The sequence below is a fragment of the Equus przewalskii genome, chromosome 12, assembly GCF_037783145.1.
Source record: "Equus przewalskii isolate Varuska chromosome 12, EquPr2, whole genome shotgun sequence".
Classification (NCBI taxonomy): Eukaryota; Metazoa; Chordata; class Mammalia; order Perissodactyla; family Equidae; genus Equus; species Equus przewalskii.
Genome location: NC_091842.1, coordinates 12462550 through 12470600, shown reverse-complemented (window position 1 = coordinate 12470600; position 8051 = coordinate 12462550).

The window sequence follows — 8051 nt, the reverse complement described above, 5'->3', positions numbered from 1 at the left end:
ATTGCTTTAGCTATCCAGGGTCTTTTGTTGCCCCAAATGAATTTTAGGATTCTTTGTTCTATTTCTGTGCAGAATATCATTGGGATTCTGATTGGGATTGCATTGAATCTGTAGGTTGCTTTGGGTAGTGCGGACATTTTAACTATGTTTATTCTTCTGATCCATATGCATGGAATATCTTTCCATTTCTTTATGTCATCATCAATTTCTTTCAATAATGTCTTATAGTTTTCATTGTATAGGTCTTTCACCTCCTTGGTTAAATTTATTCCCCAACATTTTATTCTTTTTGTTGCAATTGTAAATGGAATTGTATTCTTGAGTTCTCTTTCGGTTAGTTTGTTATTGGAGTATAGAAATGCAACTGATTTTTGTAAGTTGATTTTGTACCCCACAACTTTACTGTAGTTGTTGACTAGTTCTAATAGTTTTCCAATGGATTCTTTAGGGTCCCCTCTATATAAAATCATGTCATCTGCAAACAGTAAGAGTTTCACTTATTCATCTCTTATTTGGATTCCTTTTTCTTGCCTAATTGCTCTGGCAAAAACCTCCAGTACAATATTGAATAAGAGTGGTAAGAGTGGGCACCCTTGTCTTGTTCCTGATCTCAGAGGGATGGCTTTCAGTTTTTCCCTGTTGAGTATGACATTGGCTGTGGGCTTCTCATGTTTGGCCTTTACTATTTTGAGGCAATTTCCTTCTATCTCAATTTTGTTAAGAGTTTTTATCATAAATGGCTGTTGGATCTCGTCAACTGCATTCTCTGCATCTATTGAGATGATCATATCATTTTTATCCCTCATTTTGTTATGTAGTGTATCACATTGATTGATTTGCTGATGTTGAACCATCCCCACATTCCTAGTATAAATCCCACTTGATCATGGCATATGACCTTTTTGATGTATTGCTGTATTCGAGTTTCCAATAATTTGGTTGAGAATTTTTGCATCCATGTTCATCAGCAATACTGTCTTGTAGTTTTTCTTTTTTGTATTGCCCTTGTCAGGCTTTAGTATCAGGGTGATGTTGGCTTCATAGAATGTGTTAAGGAGTGTTCCATCTTCCCTAATTTTGGGGAATAATTTGAGAAGGATAGGTATTAAGTTCTCTGAATGTTTGGTAAAATTCACCAGGGAAGCTGTCTTGTCCTGGGCTTTTGTTTTGGGGGGATGTTTTTCATTACTGTTTCAATCTCTTTACTTTTGATTGATCAATTCAGATTATCTATTTCTTCTTGATTCAATTTTAGGAGGTTGTAAGAGTCTAAGAATTTATGCATTTCTTCTAGATTGTCCAATATGTTGGCATAGCTTTTCGTAGTATTCTTTTATTTATATTTCTGTTGTATCCATTGTAATTTCTCCTCTTTCATCTCTAATTTTATTTTTCTGAGATTTCTCTCTCTTTTTCTTTGTAAGTCTGGCTAGGGTTCTGTCAATTTTGTTTATCTTCTCAAAGAACCAGCTCTTTGTTGCATTGATCCTTTCTACTATTGTTTTTGTTTCAATTGCATTTATTTCTGCTCTTATTTTTATTATTTCCCTCCTTCTTCTGACTTTGGGCTTTATTGTTCTTCTTTTTCTAATTCAGTTAGGTGTAGTTTGAGATGGCTTATTTGAGATTTTTCTTGCTTGTCAAGGTTGGCCTGTATTGCAATGAATTTCCCTCTTAGGACAGCTTTTGCTGCATCTCATATGAGTTGATAAGGAATGTTTTCATTTTCATTTGTCCTCAGATATTTTTTTACCTCTCCTTTAATTTCTTCAATAATCCTTTGGTTGTTCAGTATCATGTTGTTTGATCTCCACATCTTTATCCCTTTCTCAGCTTTTTTCTTGTAGTTAATTTCTAGTTTCATAGCATTGTGGTGCTATGATGATGCTTGGTATTATTTTAATCTTCTTAAATTTATTGAGGCTTGCCTTGTTTTGAATGTATGGTCTATCCTTGAGAATGTTCCATGTGCACTTGAGAAGAATGTGTATTCTGCTGTTTTTGGATGGAGTGCTCTATATAGATCTATTAAGTCCATCTGATCTAGCTTTTCATTTAGTTCTGCTTTTTCCTTGTTGACTTTTTGTCTGGATGATCTATCCATTTATGTGAGTGGAGTGTTGAGGTCCCCTACTATTATTGTGTTGTTGTTAATATCTCCTTTTAGGTTTGTTAATAATTGCTTTATGTACTTTGGTGCTCCTGTGTTGGTGCATAGATATTTATAAGTGTCATGTCTTCTTGATGGGGTGTCATTTTGATCACTATATAGTGTTCCACTTTCTCTCTCTTTACCTGTCTTGTCTTGAAGTCTACTTTGTCTGATATAAGTATTGCAACACCTACTTTCTTTTGTTTGCCATTACCTTGGAGTATCATCTTCCATCCCTTCATTCCAAGCCTGTGTTTGTTGTTAGAGCTGAGATGTGTTTCCTGGAGGCAGCATGTTGTTGGGTGTTGTTCTTTAATGCATCTCACCACTCTATATCTTTTTATTGGAGAGCTCGATTCATTAACATTTAGAGTGATTATTGATATATGAGTGTTTAATGCTGCCAATTTTTTGTTTGTTTTCCAGTTCTTCTGCATTTCCTTTGTTTCTTGTCCCATATATTTCAGACTACCAATTTGGTTAGGTAGTTTTTATGCTGGATGTCTTAGTTTTCTCCTTATTTATCATCTGTGACCCTGATCTACTTTTTGTTTAGTGGTTACCCTGAGGTTTGTATGCAAAATCTCATAGATGAGATAGTCCATTTTCTGATGACCTCACATTTCCTTAGACTAAGCCAATTCAGTCCCTTTCTCCTTTTCTTCCTATGTTGTTTTTGTCACATCTTATTCTATCTTGTGTTGTGAGTTTGTGGTTAAAATGACAAGATTATCTTTGTTTTTGATATTTTCCTTCCTTTATCTCTAATGTTTTACATGAGTATTTGTTAACCTATTTGAGTATTTGAGTAACGTATTTGAGTAACCTATATGAGTATTTGTTCTGCTGGGTAGCTCCAATTTTCTGATTTTGTCTACACATTTATTGTTCAATTACAAAGCCTTATTCAGGGCTTTGTAACCACTGTATTCTTTTTTTTTTTTTTTAGGTATGAGGGCCTTCTTGAGGATTTCTTGTAGGGGTGGTCTTGTGGCGATGAACTCCCTTAGCTTTTGTTTACCTAGGAACATTTTTATTTCTCCATCATATCTGAAGGATATTTTTGCTGGATAGAGTATTATTGGATGAAATGTTTTGTCTTTCAAAGATTTGGATACATCATTCCACTCTCTCCTAGCCTGTAAGGTTTCTGCTGAGAAATCTGAAAGCCTTATAGGGGTTCCTTTATAAATTATTTTCTTCTGCCTTGCTGCCCTTGGTATTTTTCCTTTGTCATTGACTTTTGCCAGCTTCACTACTATATGTCTTGCATAGGTCTTTTTGCATTGACAAAGTTAGGAGATCTGGTGGCTTCCTTCATGTGGATTTCCATCTCCTTCCCTAGGTTTGGGAAGTTCTCTGCTATTATTTCTTTGAACAAGCTTTTTGCTCCATTCTCCTCTTCTCCCTCTGCATTTCTTAATGGAGTTGGATAATTCCCAGGGACTTTCTTCATTTCTTTTTAATCTTAGTTCTTTCTCCTTCTCCATCTGAAGCATTTATAAATTTCTATCCTTGAACATGCTGATTTGTTCCTTAATGATATCTGCTCTACCATTGAGGGAATCTATATTCTACTTTATCTTATCCATTGTGTTTTTCATTTCCAATATTTCTGATTGGTTCTTCTTATACTTTCAATCTCTTTTGTGAAGTAGCTCCTGAACTCATTGAACTATCTGTATTCTCTTTTAACTCATTGAGTTTTTTAATGATAGCTATTTTGAATTCTCTTTCATTTAGGTTATAGATTTCTGTGTCTTCACGATTGATTTCTGGATACTTGTTATTTTCCTTCTGGCCTGGATAGTTAATATAAATTTTCATACTGATAGACAGTCTAGATTTGTGCTTCTGCATTGTGGTAGTATTTGATTGCCACTTCCTCCTTTTGCCACTAGGTGGGGGTCAAGAGCTGCATACTCTGAGCCCACTGCATACCAAAGAGACAGCTCCAAGTTGCTGTGCTGTGGCACTGGGGTGATCAGTGGTGGGGAGGGCTGACCCCTCAATTTTTAATTCAATTCTGAGCTAACTAGAAATTTCTATCTCAGATTCAAATATTAAAACATAGAATGTAGTTTTACATTTAAGGTTATAGCTTCTAAAATATTTTGTAAGTGATGAAAAACTTTCACTTTACCTGTGGAAATGAACTGCTCACTCAATTAATGTGTGCTATGAATCTTGAGAATTTTGACCCTTATACCATCTCTCAAGCTCTTCTTGAAATCCATAGGGATGCTCTATGGAGAAAACACACTAATTATCTTCTGGGACAGACAAGCAACAAGATGATTTTAGTTTTTTCCACAGTAAACAAGTGAATGGTTCTGGAGAAAGCAAATACATGATAAGAAATGATTACATGATGTACTTTGGCCTCTGGTATAAAATGATGCCTCAATGATAAAAGAACATACATAGGCCTGGAAAAGAAATCTAATGATAGAGGACAGAGTCCTAGCTCTGATATTAAATACCTTTGTGCCATTGGGTTGATGACTTCACTATCTGAAGTCTAGTGTCCTCTTCCTGGGAAAATGACCCTATTTACTTTTCTCAAAAGCTTGCAAACATGTGCCTAATGAAATAATATGAAAGCTCAACCTATGATAGAATTCATAATCATCTAATAAAGATTGCTATAACTTTTAAAGTGCTACACTTCTGTGTTGTGAGAGATATCTTTAAGCTCACTGAGAGTTCAATAGGGGAGACAAGATGTGAAGAAGTGAATAGGAACTATTGACAGGAGAGACGGGACAGTAACTGTAATATTTTATGTAATAGAATGTTAAATATTAGAGTTCTGGAGTAGATAAAGGTCAGGCTTTTTGACTTGTTTGGTCTTGCTTTTTCTTGGAGATCCCATGTACTAATCTGTAGATTAGTACCCGGTAATGTACCTAAAGAAATTTTCAAAAAATTGTGAAAGATACATAGATATCTGAGCCTTATACCCAGAGATTTTAAATTAGGAGTTAGGGAATGCTGGTCATGGAATTTGAATGCTAAAAAAAAAAGGAAAAAGAGGTTGCTGCTTCTTGCAGCTGTGCACTCATGGCATCCTGCAGTTCTGAGCCTGATGCTGGTGTTCCCCAAGTCCCTGACCCGGGGAATGCAGCAGCAGCTGTTTCCTGGCTGGTGCCCAGTTCTTTGGGGACCACAGCCAGGGCTCAAGCTGGTCAAGGCCTCTGCAGTGGCCAAGGGTCCTGGTCCTCCAGTGGAATGTATTCAGTGAAAGGGAGCACAGGACCTGATCTTAGTGAATTGTGAGCCCTGAAGGCCCTGCTGCCCTGGTTCCTCCTGCAGGAGGACATAGCCTCAGTCCTGGAGACGTCAGTACAGTTCCTCCTTCCTGAGGTTCACCAGCACCCTAGTGCATGGCTGAGAGCAGCATGCTGTTGTTTCTCCCTCCAATGTGTTGTGGTACAAGTGGCAGAAGGATGTTTTGCAACTGGCCCTGGCAAGTCAGACTCTAGCAGGTGCACCAGACTCCAAGACAGGAACATCCAGTTTGACCACGCAACTGGACACCCAGAGCTGTGTGACTGCAGGTATGGATGAGGGCAAAGTCCCATTGGGGGCAGGTGAGGTACTGGATGGCCCACTGACGGTCTCTGAGTCTCCCCGCCTGGTGCTCCAGCTCCAGACCCAAGTCTCTTCAGGGCCCCGAGGCCACCACCACTCTGGCCTCAAGGGGATGGAAAGAAATACATCAAAATGTTCACATATGATAGATTTTTGTTGTTTTAGTTTTCCCTCTCTTGTCTAAATTTTCCTTAATGAACATTTCATGCTTAAAATGAAAACGAAAACCTAATCCTCTTTATTCTTTTAAAGCTATGTGTCTATTTTAGCCCAAAACCAAATCAGTCACATCAATTGCCCTTTCCTTCAAAACAAACAAATAATTGACCAAAAAAAAAACATGATCCAACACTGGTGATACTACTGAAGTGTTGTGGATAAATGAATGAAATCTTCTATGAATGGGCATACTTAAAAACAAGCCACATATAATTTAAAACAAATAAAGAGGCAAGTTCCATTTCTTGTTAAGATGCACTGGGTCATAGCAAGCCAGTCTTTCTACTGAAACCAGAAAAATAAATTTGGATGAATTGTAAAACTTCTATTTTGGAGTCATCAGATAGCTGTGGAAGAAAAAAGAATACATACTATGTTAATGGGACCAAATATGTGAAATAATTAACAGTAATTCTAATAAAAATTTACAGGAAGTCTATCCAGTAAACTATAAAATAATTTGAGGGAAGTTTAAAATAAGTAAGTAAATGAATTGTTATAAGATGTTCATGTATTGGAATACTCAATATTGAAAAGACATCAATTTTTCCCCAACATGAATCACAAATTCAATGAAATAGAACAAAATCCCAACTGTGTGTGTTGGGGGGCAGGGGCAGTGTATGTGTAACTTAGACTGATTCTAAAATTGTTGTGTAAATGAAAATAGCTGATCATAGCCAAATCACTCAAAGAGGAATAAAGTGAAAGGATCGACTCTACTGGACATCAGGACTTACTATAATACTGCAGAATTCACACAGTGAGATTTAATCCAACAATCAACAAGAGACCAGTGACACATAATAGAGAGCCCAACACAGACCTAGCACATGTGCACAGTAGAATATGTAAAAGATGGTATTGCAGAATATTGTAGAAAAGATTATCTTTTCATAAATTGCACTAATTAGTAGTAAATGTATAGAAAAGAGACCTTAACATCATTTTAGAAAAAAAATAATTCCAAGTAGTTTCTAAACTTAAATATGAATTGCAATATAAGAATGCTTTAAAAGATAATATATATTATCTTCATAATCTTGAAATAAAAAATTTAATAAATTATTAGCCACAATGGGAAACATTGATAAGTAGAACTACATGGATCAAGAAGTGCTCATCATCAAAGAAGCCATTCCAAGTGAAAATTTCAACATAAAGGACTTACATACACCAAATATTAATACGTGCTCCAAATCCAAAACATAGGAAACCCAGAAGAAAAATTGACAGGAGACATGAACAGGAACTTTATAAAGACCATAATCCAGATGGCCAGAAAAAAAACAAAATAACTCATTAGTAACCAGAAAAATTTAAATGGTAACCAAATGAGATCCATGATACACCCTTCAGAATGATGAAAATTTAAAAAGACTGACCACAGAAAGTATGTGAAAGGTATGGAGGCATGGGAACTCTCATTCCATGTTGGTATGCAAAATGCATCCCACTTTAGAAAACAACCTGCCCTCACCTAGAGAATTCACTCCTAGGTATGTACCTGGCAAAACTCCATGCACGTGCAATGTGTCCAAGTACACCTCCAGGAATATTCATCTTAGCATCATACATAATGGCAAACATTTATCTTCTTAGGATTGTAAATGAATGTGATAATTTCGTGCAAAAGAAAAGCAGAGAGTGATCAAAATGAGCAAAACACAATTACATACAATGTGAATAAAGCATACTGTTGAGCAAAACAAGCCATATGTTTTGCACGTGTCCTTTTAGATAAGGTTAAAAGGCAACGTTTAAGGCTGCTTACTGATTAAATGACTTTTACTGGAAAGAGCAGCGAATGGGGCATCTGTGTCCTCCATGTTATTCTACCGCTGATTTGAGCATTAGCTGCAGGGATGTGTGCTTTATAATGATTCATGTAGCTGACAATTCACAAATTTTTCTGTAGGGCATAGGATTTAAATCAAACAAAACTATGCTGAGAAAATGGAAGGGAATATATCAAAATGTTCACACATGGGAGAGAGCTTTGTTGTCTTAGTGTTCTTAGTGTCTTAGTGTTCCCTTGCTTGTCTAAATTTTCTTCAATGAACATTTCATGCTTATAATGAAAACA